Below are 25376 nucleotides of genomic sequence, written 5' to 3'. Positions count from 1 at the left end.
TTCAACTCCGAATCAGAATGTTTCGTTGGATCCTGAGCGTCTTTGACATATTCAGCGGTAAAGATAGATGAAAAATCATTTTCAAATGCATCATCCTTAGGTAAAAACGAAGATCTGTGATGGAGATCCTCCCATGGTAGATTGTCTACACTTAGGATTTCGCGAAGCTGTTCGTCAGATGACACGACTTCGGGAAACGCTATCCGTTCTAAGGGTGAGGTGAAAAGGGATTCTTCACTGACCACATTCATTTGGTCGACTTCGGTTGAATGAAAATCGGTAAAAGACATAAGAGCTTCATAAGCAATTTCATACGGACTCAATGGCATAACATCACCGAATGAGTCTATCTCAGAGTCAGATGGAACATACCAAGGATCATCATAAATAATGTTTTCTGACGTGATCATATGAATTGTTGCAAATGAAGGTTCTACGCTGAGCGGAGGGAGAGGAAAAGTTCCCAGTAAACCGGAATCCTTAACTAAACCTACACCAACGTCCTTATAAGGGATTGTCGTCTTACCAACATGTTGGATACTCTCTGAAGAGGCTGGGTCGGATGAAAAGTATGTCAGCTGATCAATAGTCACGATCTTACCGTTATGTGGAAACTTAATTACTCTGAAGACCGATGAAACGACCGCTGTCATAGCATATGACCAACTTCGACCCAAAAGAAGGTTGTAGTCTAGAGGGGCATCAACCACTTCCACATCCAGACTAACGGTTTTACCTTCAACCCCTATAGGTAATTCTTGTAGAATACCAAACGGACGGAACCCACGGCCATCAAAGGCCTTAAGGATGGTGGGGGATTGGTTCAACGAAGGAGAGCCAAGCGATCTCCAACATTGAATCGACATAATACACGTGGAAGCTCCCTCATCAATCACAGTCCGATGAATAGGCCTGTTTTTGACTATCACTGGAATTTGGAAAGCCATTTGATGGGGGAGACGTGGCGTACTATTTTCTAGATCAAAGATCATTAGGTTCGGGTCCTGAACATCGACAGCTCCGATAGCCGACAAAAGCAATTTTCGTTGTGCTGGACATGATTGCAGCACTTCGAGTGCCGACATTGCTGAAGGTGAAACAGCTAAGTCTTCAACAATGTTGTAATTCTGGGCTGCCTTCGCATGTGGATTGAAAGCAGACCTTCGAAGTACACCCTTGGCGGGCGGCTTAATCACTAAGTCTGGGTTAGGTTTTTCGATCTGTAGTGGATCGGAACCAGGAGCTGAGGTTGATGGGTTAGAGTGAGAAGATTCTGCTTCCTTGCCATCAACAGGAGCCTTACTACCATAATCTTGCGATCGAGTCGCAATCCTCACATGAGACATCATCAAAATGGGTTCTTCACTGGCATTCGAAGAAGAACCTATCATCTTATTTTCCTGCTCCGGAAATGGATTTTTTAACACAGCAGGAGTGGGAGAACCTTTGACTATTTTCACTACCTCGGCCCGATGAGGGCAGTCTCTCGTAAAATGATCTTCTTCACAAATGAGACAAGGATATCGAGGTTTGCGTTTTTCGTCATTGGTTTCCGACTTTTCATTTTTCTCCTTTGGAGCCTTGTCTGCTTTAGTCTTCTTCTTTCCTTTCTTCTTCCCACCGTTTTTTGATTTGGCCGTAGATGACTCTACAGCGTGAATATCGGCGGTAAGTTCAGGAGAAGACTCTCCTGTCGGGGAATCGGGCAAAGTGATAATAGGAGTAGTTGAAGCCTTGGAAGACTTCTTCTTGCTCTTTGTAGTCACGATACCAATCATACCATCAGCGGCATGAGATCCCGAAGGAGCAGCAGCGATTTGGTTCGACTTTGGAAGATCCGGAATCTTCTCGTGTAATGTACCCGACTGCGTGTAAACTAAGTCAAGGTATTGTGCCTGAGCAATGACTTGCTCCTCAGTAACTACTCCGGCCTTAGCTACATCTTCAGTAATTCTTGGTAAGAGTGATTTAACAAACCATTCAGCTAAGATTTGGTCCGGGATAAAAACTTTCACTAGTCTCCTTCGACGTCTCCACTCATGAATGTGATCTGAAATATACGTGGAGGTCGATTGTTTTATTGAAGTTAATAATTCTGTACCGTTATCATATCTGACTGGTAACTGAAAATGAGTTAAGAACGAGGTAGCTAACTGGCTAAAATCGTAAAAAGAGGCCCGTGGTAACTCAATGTACCACTTGGCCGCGAGACCAATGAGCGTACGCTGAAAAAGACGTAAACGGATCGAATCATCCGAGATGGAATTTGAAGCACACCAGAGGTGGTAAGTCATCACGTGATTGGACGGATCCTCTCCAGACTTACCTTCGAACTTGGGTATATCGCTGGGCAACTTATTTGGCATTGACGGCCAGAACGGAAGATATTGAATTGGATCGTTCGTTAGGCGCGTCAAGTCTGGTAAATCCAAAGTCGCGATAAACGGTAACTGCCGGTTAGGATCTCTAAAATTCTGGGTCACAATACCAGCCCCAGGAGGAGGATATCCAGGATAACTAGGAACAGGAGTCGCATTTGGGATATTATATCCTCCTGGAAAACCAGGATTAACCGGACCGTACTGGGGTTGCTGAGGTTGTTGATAAGTGTACCCAGGATACGGTTGATACTGGTAAACCGGTTGTTGGGCAGCTTGCCCAGGTTGATACTGTCCCTGGTACGGAGGTTGAACAAATTGAGGTTGAGTAGTAACAACCGTACTTGTACCAGGTTGGCCTACAGGCATCTGGACTGTGGTTTGAATCGTAGATCCAGACAATGGTACAGATGTCTGAGGAGTGGTTACAGGGACAGTAGAAACCGGAGCTGTCGATACTCCAGAAGTAAGTATGGTAGATGTGGCGGTAGTTGCTGCAGCCGTGTGAGGTGGAGTACCAGGTGCAACTGGCGGCTGAGTAACTACCGAAGTTACAAGGGTCTGAACACTTGACTGGACAGGTTGCGGTTGCTGGGGTGGACCAGGAACTACAGGTTGTCCTGCTTGAGGTACCGACTGTATACTTGGTTGCGACATCTGTTGACCCTGTGACGGATCCCACACTAACATTCCAGGGTACTGACCTGTAACAGGTTGAGGATACTGAGATCCATAGCCGGATTGAGGATAGGGTTGATAATTGTAAGGTGCAGTCCCATATGATTGCCCTTGAGGTGGTTGATAACTTTGACCAGAGTATTGACCCGTAGGTTGATAACCTTGAGGTAAATACGGGTACTGGGGTTGACCTTGACCTTGAGGTTGGTATCCTTGAGGTTGATACCCTTGGGTTTGATACCCTTAGGGTTGCCATCCTTGAGGTTGCCATTGATACGGAGGTTGACTTTGGGGTACATATTGAGGCTGGGGTTGACCTTGAGGTATGTATTGCCCCATAGGAGCGTACTGACCTTGAGGTTGCCCCCCAGACACGAATGAAGTACCTTGAGGTTGCCCCCCAGGCATTAACGAAGGTTGCCCCCCAGGCGGTAATTGGCCACCTTGAGGTTGGGTAACGGGAACTGAACCTGACATCATGTAAATGTCACCTATACTCAATGGTACATTACCACTGTTTCCAACTAATAACCCACGATCAATGGGTTGAGGAGATGCTCCCGCAAAGGTACCAGAAAGAGATTGATACCCAGTAGGAACAGAAGGACCGCGATGTAAAAAAGATTCAGGACTTTGCGTAAACACAGATGACTGACCCGACATATTTACAGGAGTATGAATTCCTCTAGGTGGAAAAGGAGTGCGAGGTGTAGAAAAACCTACTGAGTTGTCTAAAAAATTGGTTAACGCAAGGTACCAAGATTCACTTCTAGGAGGACTGTAAAATATGGATTCACGCTCCCTCAGATCAAGGGTAATTTGATCTTCAGGATTAAAGACGCCTATTTCTTCCTCTGGAACAAGTTCTTCTATAGCAACTAAACCAACAGGAAGATTTTCGGTGATAACTCTTTCTATTCTTGGTGAACCAGGAACACTAGGAGTTGGAGTAACAGGTTCGGAAATTTCAGGTTCTTCGCCTGTTTCACTGGCAGATGAAAAACTACCAGCAAGCTCGGAAACTGTAACAGTTTCGGGATTGTAACCTGTTTCTAAACTTTGGTAATCTGGATGGACTACCAAGGAAGATTCTCCTTCTTCAGGTGAACCTACTCTACTGTCACTAGGAGGAGTTACAAGGACCTTTAACCCTTCGTACTGACCCGGAATGTCTTCAGGAGATTCACCCCGCGATTTACGGAGTTTTCGTAACAAATCTATTCCGGTAACAATCTTAGGAGACTTGCCCCGAAGTCGACGGGACTGTCTCGGTAATTCCGCCACAATTAATGATTTTTAACTACAACACACGAAAAGAAAGTAAAAATTTCAAATCAAACCACCTAAAGTTTTCTAAAGAAGCAAACAAATTTGAAGCACACGCCTAAAAATCTAGAGCGTCAAACCAAACACAAACAGTATCTTCCGGACCAAAAGCGCTAGTTGGTGATTAGGTCCAACCTCGCAGGATTCAGTACAGAAATGGCGGGTGGAACAGTTACGCCGACAACCTGCTTAATGAATAGACTGGACCAAGTTCCTCCACTTTAACCGTCTCGAAGTGAAGCGAACCCCCCAGAAAATCCAAGTGAGTATAGCCGACGTCTGCTCCAGGTACAGTGGGACCTTCCCTCCACCGTCACCTTGGGTAGAATCCTAGAGATTATGGTCACTAAGGTTACCAACGGCCACAAGTACACCTGGGGGAACAGTCTAAACTCCGACAGCATGCAAGGGCAGAGTAACAAGCTCAATCCCCTTACCGGCTCCTTGACAGTAATCCAAGGTTTACCGATAAGTGACCCCTGGCTCCTCGACAATGGTTAATCCGAGGTTTACCGTTTGTAATACGTACTGTCTGGCGTCGTTCCCAACGAGGGAGGAATGATCCCCTCACTGGTTCGGACACGAGCTTGTGCTTCTCCTTTAAGAGGAGCTTTCCCAGAGTGTAAATGTAACAATTGGATTTGATTCTATCACAAGATCGACTACTTGTTTGTTTTACTGCCTTGGAGAGTTAAGTACTCACCTATTCCAAGACACTAGCCTAAGCTATGTTGGTGCTTTAGAGCCCTAGAAAATAAAAATTACTAGATTGATTTTAATTTAAGCGTTACTTTTAAGGTTGTTTCTTAAGTCAAAAGGTGATGGAAGTGAAACCAGTGGTGTGTTGACTCGACTCGAAACCACTACAAAATGCACCTAGGATGATTTACCCACTACTTTACTTTTTCGATGAATTGCTTTAACTAAAAAGTTGAGAGAATGCAATCTTTATAAAAGCAACTTCTTAATTGAAGACAATCAAAGAAACATTTCGTTTGTCTTTTCCAAGCATAAAAACACGACCGCTCTTTACATGCACGAAAAAACTCTTTTCCTCTTTCAAAAACAAAAAGCTACTTGAAACAAGACTTTTAAAGAAGATGTTTTTGTATTTTTCTTTTAATAAAGCAAATAAATCTAATATAACCAAAAATCAATCTTAACGACTATTTAAAATCTACGAAAATTCACTCATAAGCAAACTAAAAGGCAAATTTATTCTAAGCAATCTTAACGAGGTCAAAACTAACAATGATTATTCTAAGGTGTTTTACTTTATCACAATCAAATCAAGGACTAGCTTATTGCAGAACCAAAAACTAGCCAAAACAAAACTCTAATATTTTTGTTCTTTTTGTAAAATGGAAATCAACACTTTATAAACAAGTAATTCGAAATTTGACCCAAAACAACTTAAATGGCAAGCTGCTCACACAAGGAGACTTTACGACAGGCCCGACTTCTAAGAAGGCCGACTAACCAGAGAGATCTAAGGCTGGACAACTTTCTACTATCAAAGTCACTACAGAACCTATCCAAAAATCAAACCCTAGGTGTAAACTTCGTTGAAATCCACTAAAACACTCAAAGCTCACAAAACAAGTTCAGGTGAAAATTTTTGACAGGGTACTAAAGGATTTGGGCAGAAAACACTAAGAAAAATCAAAATCTAAAAGCAATTAAAGCAAAAATGGAATTTTCCTAAATTTTACAGGAAGACGCAGGCAACCCGTTATAACAGGTGCGGGCCCGCTCTGTGCAAACGGCAACAGCGCGTCCAAAGACGCACTGTGCAGTACTCAGAGGGTGCGTCCTTCTGGAAAAATGAAGAAAAACCAAATCTAACTAAATCTAAAGCTAAGCCACCCAAATACTAATTCTCACAGTCAAAAACCAGAAAATAAAAATGATTTTCTCAGAGCAAAGTTCACACAAAGGAAAAGACTCTCTCATTAATGGATTCCCCAGTGGAGTCGCCAATTTGTCGTGGCGGAAAAAGTCGTTTGTGCGGACACAGCTGACCTCCCTAGGAGTCTAAACTCTCTAGCGACAAACAAAACAAAATGGAGTGATCTTTCTCTAAATATACCTTTTATAACATGAAAACTACGAGTGTTTAGGCTTACCTTATTCCAAAACGCTGTTGTTGTAGTCCGTCCTTGCCGATCCGGATGAGCTCCTCCTTCATGTCAATTCCTGCAACCACAAACAATCAAACAATTACCAAGCACTTGTATTTCATATAATAAAACATATATTCAACATGCAGACCAAGGAACACATGAAATAACTCATTAACACAAGCTATTGAGAAAAATAAACCAGTTTGTATTAATAACGAAACAAAGAAACTCTTACAACCTGGCCTTGGTGTTGTGCAAGTTCCTCCCAGGGTCCATCAAGGGTTTTCCTCTACTTTGACAAAGCTCACCCACTTCCAAGTAGAATCAAGCAAAGACAATCTCTCCTCACAAGGCTCTAAATGGGAGTCCTAATTCCTGCAGCGTTTACCCAAAGAAAATGTATAGCTCTAACCTCTCCTCCCTCTGGTTCAATGTCTTTATTTATAGTGCTGTAAAGAGGTTATTCAGGTCCACTATCAATGGGATAATCCCCCTCTTTGGGTGGGATAGCTCCCTTATTGATGGGATAAGTTCCCCCTTAATAGAGATACATGAACCAACTGGAGGCGCATCCATTTCATCAAACCGACCTCTAGAAGGTTCTAGAAGTAACCACAAGTAACTTTTTTAAGATGAAACTCGCGCATTTTGCCTTTTACAGAAGGACGCACCTGTCCCTTAACATACAGAGCGTCCATGGACGCAGCTTTTGTGAACATGGTAAGCGTCCCCGCAGGTAAGGCTAGAGAGAACCTGCGACCCCAGAGATAAACACATTTTTTACAAGACTTTCTCTCTTCTTTGAGTTTGAGATGGATAGCAGAGGCATAAGACTTGCCTAAGAGGGTAGCATGACTGTTGATTTGAGCCATACTAACTGTAAGTGGTCATGGTGACATTTTTTAGTGTAACAATTTCCAAGCAAAAACCTGTTTATTTTTTCTTAACAGTTTGATGAATGCCTCCTTCTCTTCTAAGGAAAGTCCTAATCCTAAATTAATATTTTGAGGGGCATGCTCAGTACCTAGATTTATCAATTCGAACCTAAGGGTAGAACTTTGGAGCTTTGCATTAATTACAGGTTTAAACCTGTCTTTGATATCATAAAGATCTTCCAGCTTTACCACAGGCTTAGGAATTGCATTTTCCTGAGGTGTCTCTCTCATTTGGGAGTCATGCTCATCTTCCTCAATGATTTGATTATCATAGGACTTTTCAGAAGTTAAGAATTGTAAAATATCCTCATCATGGTTGAATACTCTCCAATTAGTGACATTGTCGGGAATTGAAGGCCTAAAAAGCAATTCTACGGAAAATCTATCTAGGCTGTAGTCTTCAGAAGGTAGAAGCTTGGAAGCTACATTGGCTAGGAGATCGGCTGCCGAGTTTTGGGACCTGGGGATGGAGGAAATGTTGAACGCGGAAAAGTGCGAAGTAAGTTCTTGTACTAGCGATTGATAGTGCTTGAGGTGATTTGATAGACAATGAATTGCATTCCTCACCTGTTTAACAATAATTTCAGAATCGCCATATACTTTCAAGTATTGCACTTTAAGACCGATCGCTTTATACAATCCCTGGACTAAGGCTTCATATTCGGCTGTATTGTTAGTACATTCAAATTCCAGCCTACAAGACAACATTGTCTTTTCTCCTTGTGGACTAACCAAAATGCAACCTGCTCCTGAGCCCTCGCTGGACTTAGAGCCATCAAAATATAAAGACCAAAATAAAGAGGTATTAACAAAAGTATTTACAGTTTTCTCAGCATCATCGAAACATCTAGACTTATCAGTTTATGAAAAATTTTCAATCTGAGATGTAAAATGATTGACTGAAAAAGGAGATGGTTGGGCAACAAAGTTGCCAAAGAATGACTCTGACGAATAATTCCCCAAAATGTTGTTGTTGAACGCCACAGGTTGGTCTTCTTGCTCAAATTCAGTAACTGTGTGGGTCATATGTTTCTCTCGATCGATCCTTATTTGATTTGGCTTGCCCTTGTAGGGAAGCCACATATGTGACCAATCAGTGGAGATATACCCATGCAATTTTTCGGACCAATCCCTACTCAGAATTAAACCGTAAAATTCAAGTATATCGGCTATTAGGATGTCAATCCTTTGTACTACTCTGGGATCAGCAGACAACCTGATAGTTATGGAATTAACTTCTCCCACAACCTGCACTTTAGTCCTGTCCAACTGTACAATATGAATAGCAGATTTCTGGGGTTCAATGTTCAGTTTAGAGCAAACTGAAGCTGGCATTATGTTAGATGATGCCCCCGAGTCAATTAAACAGTTGTGAAGGTTTTTGTTATAAATCTCATATGTTAGCAGGAAGGGTGGAGTATGAGAATTTGATCTATCTCCAATTAGGACTGAATCAGTAGCTTCAACCATACCTGGAGGAGGTTGGCCTGAATCGTTAGCGGCTTTTGCACTAGGGAGTGGTGTAGAGGGAACAACATTCAATTCCTTAAGAAGTAATTTCTGCTGATGCTTTAATTTACTAAGCTCAAACATAGTGATGTTTGCTTTAGTTTTCTTCATGTCATCAACAATATTATACTCCATTGAATCGGATACGACTAATGTTTTGGATGTTGAAGGAGTATTAGAAGTTGAAGGCTGGTTTTGGGAAACTGCTGCAGGTGATTTCTTTGCAGGTGTTTTTTCTTTGGTTGTAGTGGCACCTGCACTCCTCTTCTTTGATGATACCTGAATAGGTTCAGAAGTACTTTTTCTCCTAGTAGTAACTGGGAACGCCTCTTCTTCATTATCAGTATCGGAGTTGGGGAGTATAAAATCCCACATTCCATGACATTCTACTACTTCTTCTTCATCATCAGTTGGTGCGATTGTTTCCTCTTCCTCTTCTTCTTCTTGCTCTGAGTCTGCGTTAGATATGACATTTGGGGGCTTTGACTCATTTCTCTTAAAAGTTCTAAAGGGTCGTTTGGTTGAGGTTTCGGCCACCTGCTTCTTTATTTCGACCATTTCATTTGATAACGTTTTTAAGACCTTTTGCAAACCTTCCATGTCGTATGGGTCTTTTGGGGTCTTCTTCTTTGAGTCATCTTTGAAGGAGACTCTTTTGGCTTTTCTGCCTTCCAGGGCAGCTTTCTTTTCCAGGGCATTGATGCGTTTTTCCACAGCAAGCGCTTCTTTCATATTTTCGGCTAAGGTGGGTTTCCCTGCTCTATCTACAAAGATGGCTATATTGGCAGGCATAGCTGTTATATACCATTCGATCCGAATTTGTTCGCTTGGTTTGGAGGCTGTAGGGATTTTATTTAGGAGCTTATTGAAGCGTGCATTAAATTCCTTAATTGGTTCCCTATGTTCTATTCTCAGATTGGAGAGATCGTTTATTAAAGTAGCCAAAGACCTATTATCTCCATATTTGGTAAGAAACTGCTCTTGGCAAGTGTTCCAACTGGTAATGGAACCAGAGGGTAAAGAAAAATACCAGGATCCTGCTGATCCTTGCAAGGTGTAAGGGAAGAGTCTAACAACAACATCTTGTTCTGTTACTCCTTTCAAGTTGATTGCTAACATGAAATTATTGATGTGTTCCTCAGCTTGGGTTCCATCATCTGGATTAAACTTGGGTAGCCATTTTTTAGGATAATCTGGTAATGGATGCAATGGCGCAGGCATGTTGATTGCACCAGGTCTGGTCCATGGATCTGCCATTGTAATAGAAACAATGGTTGATACTACTGTTGGAATTCCAGATGTATGAGAAGGAAATAATACTGAGGAGTGGGCAGGTTGAGATGTTGAAGCTTCTAATCCCTGGTGAACGACAATATGTAATGGGGGAGTGGATGGTTGACTTTGTAGAGGGGAAGATGCAATGGAGGATGTGGATGAAAGCTCTTCACTATCAGATCCTTCAGTATTTTTCTTCGCCTTTTTCCTTTTGGGTAAAGGGAACTCAGTGGGTTCAATACCGAGCTTTTCGCTCTGAAGTCTGGTGAGAGGATGAGGTAAATTGAACTGCGAAGTCGCACTGCTTTGTGATACCTCAGATTTCTGTGGTGAAATCGAGAAGCTCTGAAGTTTGTGGATAAGAGACTGGACTTCAGGTGATTCAAGACTTAATTGTTCTGGAGTATGATGGGTTTGAGCAGTGGTAGTTGATTCTCCTTCTTCTTGTTTGGATACCGGCGAACCAGTATGCAAATGGGAAGATCGAGGGGATTCAGAGGGAGGATTACTCTTAGAATGGCTTATGGGTTTTGGCTTATGTGCCATTCACAGTCGTTGGCCCTCTTCTAGAGCCAAAATGTTGATGCCTCGAAAATCGCTGCAACAACATCGGGGATAACCACCTGGTCCGGACCTTAGTACAACTCCTTTTCCGTTTGGAATAGTGGCTCCGACTGGGGATAATGGGACCAGTTTCCCAAAAGTGGATAATCAGGATGAATGGATGATTTATAAAACTAAGCTAGCGATGGGTGAATAACTAAATCTATTGACAAGAATAAAAAGAACTATAACCTATCCCGGGAATCTATTGAGCTTTAGAGTGTAGCGTTTGATGGTCTATGTCTAAAGACAGGCATATAGATGACTCTATTTATCGGACATAGATGTTAACTTATTCAAGATTGCTATGCATAAATAGTTAAACAGAGCGATTAAAGCGATATTACCACACTCATCATTTATATTATTGACATATACATGATTAAAAGGAAAGAATTTCATAAAACATCCAATAGTGGAATGAATACAGATCTGCTGTTACAACGCATGCATATAATCAACAATAGCAAGGATAATCAAATAACAATTCACATAACAGGAATGAATTCAGACATAGATAGAAATACCATATGAGCTGCTTTGACACTCCCGATATCAATCGCTACTTGTAATTCTTTCTTCAACGCAGAAACATTCACAACAACGACAATAGTGCACAATTGCATAAAAAAGCTTCTTTGCTGAATTAAGAAAGACTGGTCCAGTTTCATAAAAGAATATTGACTGAAGCACAATAGTGCAAACTTCAGTCTTTAAGTCTGGTACAAAAATTTACGACCCTTTCCAAAACAATGAAAGGGTCTATAAATACTAAATTAATCTAAATATCTATTAAACTGAAATGCAACTAAATCGGTATCAATTAATTTTGATCCTATTTTCCTCAGCGATCTGGCAATTGGCGGCATGATTCATCAGGTAGGCTGCTTGCCTTTAAATCTGAGCTGACTTATCGCAAGCATTGGCTCTACTTCAGGAGGTTTGTTGAGGCGCGAACTGAGCTGGGCGGCATAGGTGGCATCCTGAATATCGGGAATTATACACCCGATTGCATCTGTTAAACACTTAAGGGCCGCTTGCTGTGTGTGCGGCTTAATCAGGAAAAGCCAATATGCATCGAAGGTTAAACTGTTAATCCCGGCGACTAATCTCGCCTTTTCCTCCAAGTCAGGATAACATGATTGCTCCAACATGTTTGTTGTTGTGATCTTTCCTGGTGTACATTAGGAAATCATATTTGCTAAGTAGAGAGTGTTGTTAACCAGATCAACTAGATTGCTGGAAGTTGATTTACATCTTGAAGCTGCTCTTTCTGCTTTCATCACCTGAGTGTGCCATTCTGTGAAAAGTATGTCCTTATATGTTTCTGAAATCTTGGGCAAATTTGCTTCTCTCCCTTGATCATAATCTTGCCAGTCAAGATATCTAGTTATGATCTCTTCGGCCTGGTCTAACTCATTCCTGGCCTTCTCTACCTGCTGATTTATGGATGTCGTTAGCTCACAAAATGGCTCTGCCTGAGTGATTTGTTGACACAGGAGCATAATTTGTGATATTAATGCAGTGTTTATTTGCAATGCTTCTGCTCTGAACTCATCTACTTGTGGAGCGCCCTTTATTATTTCGAGCTGTGATGATAATTGAGCGATTTGCTCATCTTTTGTTTTCATCATTTGCTCATTCGCTGCCCTTAATTGTGCCAATGCCTCCGATAACTCTTTCTGTTTTTGGATCGCGTTTTGGTCGACCCTTTGCTTTTTTGCCTGCAATTGCTGAGTTAATTGACTGTTCACTTGTTGCTGTGTCAACAATTGCTGCTCCGCCTGCTCTGCCTTTTGCTTTGATTCAGCCAACTCTGCCTGTAATGCGAAAATTTCTTGGTCCTTAGTCTTCAGTAAAAGACTTACCTCCGATGCCTTGTCGATTGTTGCTGCCGAATAGGCTCCTGCATACTGTGACAGTTTTGTCAGGTCATCGGAGTGGTCGAATTCCTCTTTCCAAACCACGCTGCCCGTAACAGTTTGTTCTGGGAAAAGGGAAGGTTGATCAATCCTCCTTCTTTTCCTTTGTCGTTTTACCACTGATCTATGCCTTGGGCTGTAGAAAACATCCAGGGGAGGAATATCTTCTACCTAAAGAATGATTTGGTCGGAGGGGTCCTTTGGTATTATTTCAACATCTTTAGAAATGGGTGGGCCGCTATTTCCGCTTAGAACCTGAGGTGAAGTGATGTCCTGTGTGTCGCTTGGCTTGGAAGTGTCTGTATCCTTGGAACATTCCAACCCACTGATGATGGAATCAAACTGTTTCCATTCCTGGATCAATATAGGGTCAATAGTAGTATCTATATTGACATCAGTGGTGGTTTGTTTTTCCTTTTCAGCTTGGGACTCCTTCCGCACTTTTTCCTGCTCTCTTTTCTGCTGTTCCTCTTGTTCTTTCTTTTGCCTTTCCTCTTGCTCTTTCTTCTGTTGTTCCTCTTTCTCTTTCCTCTGTTTCTCTTCGTGTGCTCTCTTCTGCCTTTCTTCTTTTTCTTTTCTCTGCCTTTCCTCCTGTTCCTTTTTATGATCCTTTGTTACAACCGGGGGTTCCTTTGACTGTTGCCGAAAAGGCTCGCTTGATGATGTCGCCGGGGTTGTTGCTAGTAAATCTAGAGGCAGAGTTTGCAACCTCTGTTCTCTAAGCTTATTAAACTCAGTCAGCCCTTCATCATTATATTTCATTCGAGCGAGTTCTTTAGCCTGACCTATTGTTTCGACTGAAACGAATAGGTCGTCAAACATATCTTCTTTGTGCTCAAATTTTGTCAATTTGGCCTGTTCTAGTGCATTGTAGGCAACTTTCTTTGGATCATATGGCCTGTTTGGGATAGTCGCCAGAGTTAAGGATTGAATCTTTGTGGCTTCCTTTTCTGCATGTTTGAGATCATGCAGAGTATAGACACCACACCTCAAGGGAAAAGAGGGCCAGCCCCTTTTCTTTTCTTTCTTGAGAGTCTGTGTAACACTCTCAGCCATAATTTGATAAGCGATTTCTCTTGCTAGCAGTTTATCTGGTATATAAAAAGGGAGAACATGTGGGTTGGCTTGGCTACCGAAAACTCTTATGTAGGTAAATATCTCCTCTCCAAACCAACTTGCTACCGTTGTTATATCAAACGAAGCTTGATAGGAAATCTTGGGAATGGGTTTATCAAAAATAGAATAATGAATAGGCACCATAAAGCCATTGCAGATTTGGTAGAGATGGTGCTTGTAAGAGGAATTCCATAGTTTCTGATGGTATATGTGGATAGCCGTGGGATCTTGTGGTGTCCACCTCCAGCTGAGCACGGGAAATTCAGAATTGAAACATAGTGTATCTAAGATATATGCACTGTAATAGAATGGGGGAATTTTCCTTTCAGTGACGACAGTCTGATGTCTAAAATCACGCACATCTTGTGCTAATTTGTCAGAAAGGATGGTGGCCCAATCCATAATTATATCGTTTACAGCTGCCTCCATTAGAGGAACCATCTCTATGGTAAAATTAGCAGAGTCATGCAATCCCCATAATCTACACATCATTATTCCCGCATAGCAATAAGGAGAAGCAAGAGAATCAACCGAGTACTTACTGGAAGATTCGTGTTTGTGTTTGGCTGGATTTTGTCTCCAATCCCGGATGGGTTCGGATTCAACTTCATTTTCGCTTGCAAACTTCTCCAGGAACGCTTTATTATATATCTTCTCCGGCTCGGGCAAATGATACATTTGCCTCAGATCATCCGGCCTGAACGATCCGAAGATCCTTCCATCTCTAGTGCTGAGAGTTCTATCCAAGATTGGGATTTCTTTAATCGCCCACCGCACTATGTCTGTGTATGGGAGAATTTTCTCCCTGGCCGCTATTCTGTGAAGGAAAGAGTCGGCTAAATCTTTGAGAGTACATTCAGACTTCCGAGTAGGATCCGCAGTAGCTTCTGTTACTGTCCTTACTGGTTCTTCGGCTTCAATTAGGTTGTAAGTGCCTTGCCAAGTAACTCTGGTGAGACCCGTGCATGTAGTATCAGATATTAAGCCCTTCTTCTTGTCCACGAGAGCTTGTCCTGCAGCTGGTGTAGTGGAAGCACCTGCGGTCTTCTTAGATTTCTTCCCCATCTTGTTTGAGCTTCCTTCTATGGATGAATTCTGCACAGCGGAGAGAATAAACGTAACACAGAGATATGCTAATGAAAATCCAATACGGGAAAGATATATCAATCGAAGCGTGCTGAGAGATTAACTCTTAAAAATGGCTGCAGATCCAATTGATGGGAAGATCTTACAGATACATTAAATGGCCATTTAAGGCCTGCCACCTCTTAAATGCTCATTACACCATTATTTGGTTGAATGACTCGCTTAAGCGTGCTATGGATATTTTGGCAGTTGAGTGCAGGTGATGGATTATTTAAGAGATCAAACTTTAAATACGAATGTATCATAATATCCCTCCATTTAACGACTTTTTCAAAATCCGCGCTATATCACAATCGGGCATCGGGAACACTTTTAAATATTTATGTTGGCTATTTTGAAACGCCGATCACTGATAGCGATATCGCATCACATCGGGAGAATAGGTGTTATATAAACATACGGATAACATACCCCGATCGACGATAGCGAAATTGCATCGCATCGGGAGAAGAATCTAGGCGCCTTATTATTATACATGAGATATTGCCGATTGCGAAATTGCATCGGAACGGGGTGAATGACTTAAGGTGCTTATCTTGTATATAAAGTATCGCCGATTGCCGATTGCGCATTGCGTCGGGACTAATGGCATGGGGTGCTTTATGATGTGCATGGAGTTTTTCCGATAGCCGATAGCGATATCGCATCGGCGGGATCCCATATGTCACTTATTTGTGTCTTCTATGTCATTGCAATATGCGATCTTGCGATCGCTTTATCGCAATGATAAAAGATTGTTATATTTGATTCAATATGGGTTTTTCAAAAGGTTTTATATAATGCCTTCATTTGGTTTGCGGACCTTTTACAAATAATGCAATATTGATACCAATTGACTTCTAAAGGGACCCATTTCACATAATAATTTTGTAAATAAAATGTTATGAAATGGGGGGTTGTTGTGGAGCACAACACAACCGAAGAAATCCTCAAAGATACCTTAATATTGTGGGGATTTTCCATTCCTTTATGGATTTAATTTGTTAAAGTCAACCTTAACACCCTCATGAGAAACAATATGACCCAAATATTCCACTTCCTGTACCCTAAAGAAACATTTGGAGGGTTTTCGATACAATTGTTTCTCCTCCAATAGTTTGAGCACCCTGTCAACATGTTGAAGATGATCTTTCCAATACTTTTTGTAGATAAGTATATTAACAAAAAATACTAACACAAATTTTCCAAGGAAGGGTTTGAAAATGGAATTCATCAAACCTTGAAATGTGGAAGGTGTATTAGTAAGACCAAAAGACATGACCAAAATTCAAAATGGCCTTCATGAGTTATGAATGTTGTTTTCAGAATGTCTTCTTCCTTCATTCTAATTTGATGATATCCCAAGTGAATATTAGCTTGGTAAAGTAAATTACTCCAAATAGTTCATCCAATAATTCATCAATGATAGGAATGGGTAATTTATCTTTAATAGTTTGCTTATTGAAATCATTATAATCAGGACACATATGCCATGATCCATCCTTCTTGTGAACCAATACTACTGGAGAAGAGAAGGAATTTTGGCTAGGTATAAATACACATGCCTCTAGCATTTTTTCAACAATATGTTCAATTTCACACTTATGGGCATAGGGATATCTATAAGGTCGGATGTCCTGTTGATGGTGCTGGATCCACAAACATTAAGGGGATCTCCCCGATATGAAGTCCCACTCAGATTTCACACCATTTGGTGTAGGAGTCCGCTTGGTTGCCAAGTCCTTAAAGATTTTCCTTGGCTCTAACTGTCAACAAATGAGAGTGATGCAATGGTATATTCGAAAATCAAGGGGAGTGTGCAGTGCAATTGTGTCGAGGTTCTTCTATTGCAAAGGGGGAGAGAAAAGTGAGCCTCTAAGTGAGAGTTAGTAGTACCACCTAGGAAGAGACACACATGAACCAGAGGGACCTTTCCAACATCCAGCAAAATATTTCACAATAGATGCGACAGTGGTTGCAACCAACAAACAAGGTAAGGTCCGTCTAACATCCAACAGAATATTCCACAACAGATATGATGGTCATTATAACCAATAAACAAGGAAAAATATGTCTAGTATCATGTAGAATAGTCCACAAGGATGGGACAATGATAACAACCATTACATCACATTCTCAACAAGATAAGCACTAAAATAATTGAAATAGTTCAACTATCTTAGTACATGTGAAAGAAAACATGAAATACAAATGTCCACAAAATAATATTAAAAACATTCATATTTCACGCATGAAGAACGTGCTGGCCTAAGGATTCTGTTATTAAGCAGAAGTTCCAAGACACATATTTACATTGTACATCACTAGCCTCAGTAGTGGGGCATTGGGGCCACTCCTTGCTCCTCAAAGAACTAGCTAATCTCTCTAATGCATTACGGGAGGAGCCAAGGTGAAAAGTCCTTTGCTCATACAATGAGGGGGTATATATAATCAAGGGGTGATGCTCCCCCCTTGTGACTCTTTGACTACCCTCATGACTATTCAACTTCCTATAAATTTTCAACTTACATGACTCTTCATATTCATGTGTGTCCTTTGGACTTCAACTTTAAAATACATTTGATTACAATATACATGGTCCAAACTAGTGATGTGGTATATGACAACTCATAACATGACTTGACATGACACTTCTGACATGAACTGGCTTGATGATGTGGCAATTTCAAGTCATTGTTGCTGCTGAATCCTAGATGTGTTCTTGGATGTGCTTTATCTTCTCCTCCGCATAACTTAATGATGTGGGGTCTTCAATGATCTTCGGTCTTGGAAGGTGGTTGCAAACTTGTGTCACTTTTCTTGCTCTTGATAGGTCCATTTGTAGGTTCAGATACAGGTGAGTCTTTAGGCATGCTTCCCTCCTTCTTCTCCTTCTTCATCATCTTGCCATGACTTGATAGTGTACCTATTCCTGTAATTCACTCATGACGAGACAAAATCAATTTGAAAACTCCCTAGCCTAAGATGATGCATTATTATCCATGAAATGAGCCCAAGACAAGTCATAAACTGGGAGGAAGGGCTCACTGACTGTGCATTGTGTAGTTCCAACTGACAGGGAGAGAGCTTAATCACTGATATTGTGTAGAGCGCAACTCAGGCTTGACTGAGGAAATTTTTTGCACGATCCTCATTGAGGAGAAAAATTTCACAGTGCCCACTGAGGGTCAGAATTGCATAGTCCAATCAGGCAGTGGCTGCTACGGGATGAGGCCTTGGGAGGACATACTATGTAGTTTTAAGAGGCAAGGGGGATTTGGAAGTAGAGAGCAATGAAGGGAAAATCTCTGTAGTTTCTGGGGGCAGTGAGGTTCTGTTGAGGGAAGAGCACTAGAGGAAGAATCTGCACAGTTTTGGAGGCCAAGGGAGGTTGGGCAGTCTGCACATTGTGCAGTTCCAATAAGCAAGGGAAAAGTTTGAGGGGTAAATGTGTGAAGTGCGCAGTTAAAGGAAGAATAGGAGGCACAATTGAGTAATTTTGGAGGTCAAGGGAGGCTACTGGACTTTGGAACTGTACAGAACAACAACCTTGGAGGACAGCGACTACACATCGCATAGTTCCAGGCTATAAGGTCCCATCAGTGAGGGATGAGACTGCTCAGTGCGTAGCTCAGTTAGGGCCCGATGAAGCTAAGTTTCCCGGTTGGGAAGATTTTATGAAAATGGGTAAGTGTGGGAGGGAGATAGACTCATGATGAACCTGAACTGTGATCACACACTTAGCATATTTTGATGACACGACAAGATAGATCATCGAAACAAAAAAAAAAGAAATCATTCCCCTCTATGTGACTGTCTCATGACAAAATGCGACAAGTGTGACACTTAAGATAGACTTTGGGACGACCGTGAACACACTTGTGCAACATCGTTCCAGACTTCGTGTATGATTGCGACAGATGTTTACATGGGTAGTACAACCCATTTACACAAAAATCGACCTTCGAAACCACCAGAAAAGACTCGCAAATGTCACATAACAATCAAACATGCTGAAAGACAAAAAGTAATCCAATAAGCAAAAGGGGTCAAAGAACTTCAAGAAAGCTCATGGGATGAGCTTAAGTGTTTGCAATAATCAAGGAAAAGACCAAGGAAGCCTCCGAAATTTGAGTGAAAGCCAAAAATTTGGAGAATTTTGCATCAGCTACAACACTTGGCAACACACTGGTTGAATTCCAACTTCTCTGTCTTGGTTAGTCTCTTCTGTGCAGGGCCTTGGTCCCTCAGGGAGTATTGATTCACTGTGCAGATCATTTTGGCCTTCCCACTTACTGCATGGGCAGACATGGTTCCCTCTATACCTTCTCAGTTGAACAGAACATAAGATTCAACATAATCACAATGTTTCGAGTTAGGAAGGGTAGTTCAACTCGTGAGCTTAAAATTTTTAGAGTATAGTTTTTCATCTCTAGTGTTTCTCCGCTGGTAGCAGGCCTGGACAGTACCCAGGTGGAGTCTCACAGGAACACAAACATTGCTCCGCTACAAGCAAGCCTGGATAGTACCTCGACGGAGTTGCTTGCTTCACCTCTCTGTGCAGGAAGCCTTTCTCTTCTTTTTCCTTTATTTATTTAAAGAGAACTGTGCATCGACACTTATTTATTTTTGGGCGAAAGAGGGACCCCTACTTATTGAGAGCAGAAGAGGTTGTTCCTTTAGAGAAGCATATAAAGTCCTCTGATTTAGGTTTTCTCATTTAGATTTTCCCCTTATCCATTTCTACTAATTAGATAATCTTGAGAACACCAGTTGAAAAAACTAAGTACATGCATGAGCTTTCTGGTCTAGCCATGGGTTCACGGTTGGATTAAAACTCTCCTTACAGATGGATTGTATTTTCCTTCAGAACTTCATCAACCAAAATATGTAACCAACACAAGGAAGAAAGACAAAAGTCTAGCCAAATGATGTAGCGTCACAAGACTCTTTAGACTTCAGCGACACACACACTTAGAAGCCGCAACGCAGTCATGCACAACACTTATTTACATGACAAAAACAACACAAAATTCAAAAAAAGAAACAAATGATAAACAACAAAAGATTATGTACATAGTGCTGGGCACAACCCCATATTTTGATTGAAAATATTGCTTTAAGTCCTTGCCATTGACAAGGAGAGAGTCAATCTTCCTGTCAAGTGATTGAAGGCAATATCTGTATTGGCAAAGCTTCTCGTGTACTATGTCTGGACCAATCCAGACGGACTAAAACTTCGTGTGTTTGCCTTTGTACTCGTGGGATTTATCCCACTTTAATACTAAGTCACCCACACTAAAGCTATTTTTCCCTGCATTCTTTCTATCAAACCAACTCTTGATACAATTATGGTGAAGCAAAAACAAATCTTTAGGTTTCAACCTTTCTTCCTGTAGCTTGTACAAAGAGTCCATCCTATGCTGAACTGAAAGACATGGCTTGCCTTGGGACTCCTGGGACAATTGGAGAGAGGGAAAGTAGATGTTTGGCGGGAGGATGGCTTCTTTTCCGTACACGAGGAAGTAAGGGGAGGTGTTCAGAGAAGGTTTAGGCGTGACTCGGTCAACCATAAGGCATTCACCAAAGTAGAGTGCTAGTTTAAATGTTAAGAGAATATGGTTTTTTTATGATACAGATGAGGTTCTTGTTCACGGATTCAGTAAGAGAATTCCCCTGCAGATAATAATTAGCTGAATGTTTCAATATAATACCATTTTCCAATGCAAAATCATAAAGTCTCAATGATGAAAAATATGTTGCATTATAAAAAACAAGTGACGTAGGAACGTTGAACCTGGAGATGATGTTCTGTTGCAAAAAGTTGATGACTTCTTGATTGTTCACCTATTTTAGCAGAACTGCCTCTGTCCACCATGTGAAATAGTCTGTAGCAGTTAGGATATAGTGGTGTTTCTTCGATGAGTGTGGGAAAATTTCCCCAATGATATCCAATCCCCACTGTTGAAAGGGTTATTCCACTGCAACAGGCTCCAGCGGGGCTACTGCCTTCTTATTTCTGCCGCACACCTTTGACAAACCAAACACTTGTGGGCATATGCATGAGCATCTTTGAATAATGTAGGGCAGTAAAAGTCGGCCCGCATAAACTTATGTGTTGTAGTGTTTCCTACAAAGTGTCCCCCAGTTGGTCTGTCGTGGAGATCACATAATACCTTTTCTGAATCATGTGTCTCCAAACACCTGAGTAGTACTCCATTATGGTGCTTCCTGAACATCACCCAATGAACCAACTAATATGATAATGCTTTAAGTTGTATTGCCCTCTTTTTCCGTGTAGAGAAGTGAGAGGGAACTGTGTCATGCTTGAGGTATTGGCGCACATCTGTGTACCAAGAGTCTATGTCCATAGTGGGGGTGGCTCGCTCAACATTGTACATTTCAATCTCCTGCTCCCATCCTACGAGATCTTCTTCTTCCTCTTTTGCTTTTATTGCCTCTGCTGCTAATTGGAAAAGACCATGAACCTTGATTATGTGAACTAGCTTGATGTCCAGATCATATTCTTGTAACCCGGTCATCCAGTGCGCCTCCTTTCACCCAGCTCTTGTTGAATGAGCAATGATCTCATTCCTTAGTGTGGAACAAATTTAACACAATGGTTCTTTAATAGATAGGGTCTAAATTGATTTACCGCCTTGTACACTGCATAAGCATGTTTGTCCATGACGGGGTAATTGAGCTCTGGTCCTTGCAAACTTGCACTCATGAAGGAGATAGGTCATTCATTGTTCAACTCATCCTTCTGAGTGAGCACAACAACAAGAGAAGTGTCAGAAGCAAAAGTGTAGAGCAAGAAGTATTTACTGAATTCGGGGCTGTAAAATGTGGGTGCTTCTGCTATAGCTTGTTTGATACGGGAAAACATGTCCTTTTCCCTCTTATCCCATTTATAAATTGCATCCTTGTTGATCATCTCCTGTATTGGTTTAACAATCTGGGCATAGTCGGAGATGAACTTACGAAGGAAGTTAATCTTCCCCAAGAAAGACTACATGGATTTCTTGTTCACTAGGTGGGGAATCTGCGTGATGATCCTGACCCTGTCTAGGTCTACCTTGATCCCACTTTTAGCAATGATGTGTCCCAGGAGGTTACCTTCAGACACTGCAAATATACTCTTCTTGGGATTCAAGGATATCCCGTATTTAAGGCATTTCTCAAAAATCTTCTTCAGATGGTGCAGGTGGTCTAACCTTTATGTGGAGAATATTGTCACATCATCGAGATAGACCACTACACTTTGTCCAATAAGCCCACGAAAGGCGATGTCCATCGCACGTTGGAATCTTGCACCAACATTGACTAGCCCAAATAGTATTCGTCGAAATGTGAATGTGCCTCACATCATCCTGAAAGTGGTTTATAATATTTTAGGCTCTGCCACCAGACCCTGGTTTTATCCTGAGAATCCAATAAGAAAAGAAAACATTCTGGCCCCCGATAATGTTTGCAGTATTTTCTCCATGGACGACATGAGATAGTTATCTTTGTTTGAGGTGCAGTTGAGATTCCAGAGATCTACACACAAGCGGATCTCCCCAGACTTCTTTCTCATGGGAACCGAATTTGATACCCACGTTGAATGTCTCACCTTGTAGATGATCCGAGCATCCAGTATTTTTCTCAACTCCTTTTGTATGAGGGGCTCAAGCGTTGGATGAAATTTCCTCTGTTTGTGTTCAAATGGCTTGGCTCCTTTCTTAATCGGTATTACATGCTGGATGATTCACATGTCATATTTCTTGAGTTCATCGTATGTCCATGCAAAGACATTACAATATTGCTTGAACAAACAGATGAAGACTTGCCGCTCTTGTGGTGTGAAACAAGTACCGATATTGACATATTTAAGATATTTCTTAGTTCCCAAGTTGATTTTCTCATGCGACAACGTGGAACTATGGGCCTTGGCATTAACGAGCCCCTAGAAGCGGTTCTGCAGATCATACAACTTCTATAATGATACCACACCTTTGGGGATGATGTTCCCTTTACTTGCATTACCTATATCTTGCAGTTTCTTTTCATGCTCGTCCTCGTCGATCGCTGCATCCTTGAATACGTCAGCGTTTGCCATAAAATACAGTATCTTTTGGTCATCATAAAAAATGCACAAGTTAGTGATATTGTCCGAGATGGAAGGTTTATACAAAATTTCAATAGAAAAGTCATCCCTTAAAGGTGACATCTTAGAAGCAACATTTTCCAAGGTATCTGCTACTGCGTTACACATTCTTGGAACTAAAATAATATTAAAAGCTTTGAAGTGAGAGATGAGTCGCCATAACTCTTGTTGATAACTTTTAATATGAGGTGACACACAATGTATAGTGTTATGTACCTGACACACCATGATTTCAGAGTCGCTTACCACTTTTAGAATATCAACGTTGAGGCTGATGGCCGTCTGTAAGCCCAATAAGGGTGCTTCATACGCTACAATGTTATTCATGCACTCAAATTCCAAGCGGCTAGAGTTCAATTGTTTTGTCTGTAGCGGGTCTATTACAATGCAACTATCTCCAGAGCCCTCCCGTGTCTTGGATCCATCGAAGTACATAGTCCACATATCACATGTACAAGCACTGTTAACTTCTCTAGTAGTAGTAATACTACTAGTAATTGTACAAAGTCATTATCGCCAGTTGGACATGGAAGGAGATTCAACTGTGTGTTTGGTGGAACTAGGGATGGCTCTACAAGGTATCACCCCATCTGTGTTTCCATAATATAATTGCCAAATAATAGTTCTGCGAAATCCATTGGCTTGTTATGTCCATTCAAGGGAGTCACCGTGTGCTTCATGTATCTCTGAGGCTCTACCTAGATCTAATACTTTCTGCCCCTGTATAGAAGCCACAGGTGTGACCAGTTTGTGGTAAAGTATCCTCGAGGCTTGCTTGACCAGTCTATGCTCAGTAACACTTTGTATGTTTCTAGAATGTCCGCAATGACTATGTTGATACATTAGTGAACTCGTACATTAGATGATAAATAAATGATGACATCCCTTAGTTCAAAAATTCCATAAACATGAGTTTGTCTAGCCAAACCATCGGTACATCTATCTTTTCCCATTTAGAATTGGTCTTCTTGGAAACAGATAGTGGCATGACATTTACTGATGCACCCGAATCAACCAAGAAATTGTGTACATTGAAATTGAATATTTCGAATGTCAACAAGAACGGTGGGCAGAGTGTGTTTGCATCCATTGAAAGTGCATTAAGTAGAAATGCAAGAGCATCAGGAGACTTACTAGATCCCTTGTCCAAAGAGGTGGCATTACCTGAGGAGGTTTGCCCAAGTGCCTGTAGAAGGATGTCCTGCTAGCTCGTGATATTTGTAACTTCGAACATTGAAATGTTTTCACAAACCTTCTTCATATAATTTATAATATTATAATCCACATCGGGTAGACTAACCAGGGTGTCCAGGGACAAAATTTTGTTTGTGGTTTCAGGAGTGATGGTTCTGTCCTTACTACTGTCGCCTTACTGTTGTAGGAAACACTTTTCGTTGAGATTTCTTTCCCAAACTTTCTCTAAGTGTTCTGCATTGAGCTAGCCGAAGGATTGAGTTTCCTTAACAATTTTTCTTTGAATTTTTGCTTCGGCACCTCAATCACAGTGGTCGGCCCTTGGCTTCTTAAGCTATATTGGTTGCTCTCCTTCTGGGGCATACCATCACTCAGAGGCTTCTTATCGGAAATATTCTTTTGGGTTGTGAGAACATAATGATACATGTTTATCGCATGCCCAATGCTTGGAGCTTCATCAGCTGTAACACCTTCTTCCTTCTCTTTATCAGGCTCAGCCTGCTCCTCAACCATGACTGAGTCAACAAACTGCACAACCATTTTTCTCATGAGTTGGTTCCACTGTGGGCATGTCTTCTCTGAATGATGCTCATTATGAAATGTGGAATACAAATTCGTGCCAATTTTTTCAATATTCAGGACAACATTGGAACTCTGCACAGATTTTGCCGGCTGATTACTGTTGCTGCCGGAAGATGAATTTTTGAGCATGAAATTTGGAGGCTTTCTTCTCACAATAGTCTCACTTGTCCTTTGTTTGAGTTCAAACATTTCAATGGTCAAATACTTCACGAGATGAGTTATGCTTTCAATATTATTCGATTCTTTCTCCTTGGCCTTGCTCATGGAGCCCTGAGACCTCTCACCTATGTCCTTGGAGTCTCTTGATTCATCATCTCAGATGACTCCAATAGCATGTAAGTCCTTCTCAACAAGGATATCCTCTTTGTATTTTTATGTCAATGTTCATCTCGCAGTTCGCTTTACAAAATTCACAATATTTGTTGGCAAGGAATAAGTGTAATAATCTATGGTGATGGAGC

Source organism: Pinus tabuliformis, chromosome X (assembly GCF_031772625.1).
Source record: "Pinus tabuliformis cultivar Carrire ecotype Pingquan chromosome X, CPIR1, whole genome shotgun sequence".
In the NCBI taxonomy this organism is placed as follows: domain Eukaryota; kingdom Viridiplantae; phylum Streptophyta; class Pinopsida; order Pinales; family Pinaceae; genus Pinus; species Pinus tabuliformis.
Note: the sequence above shows the minus strand (reverse complement) of the source record.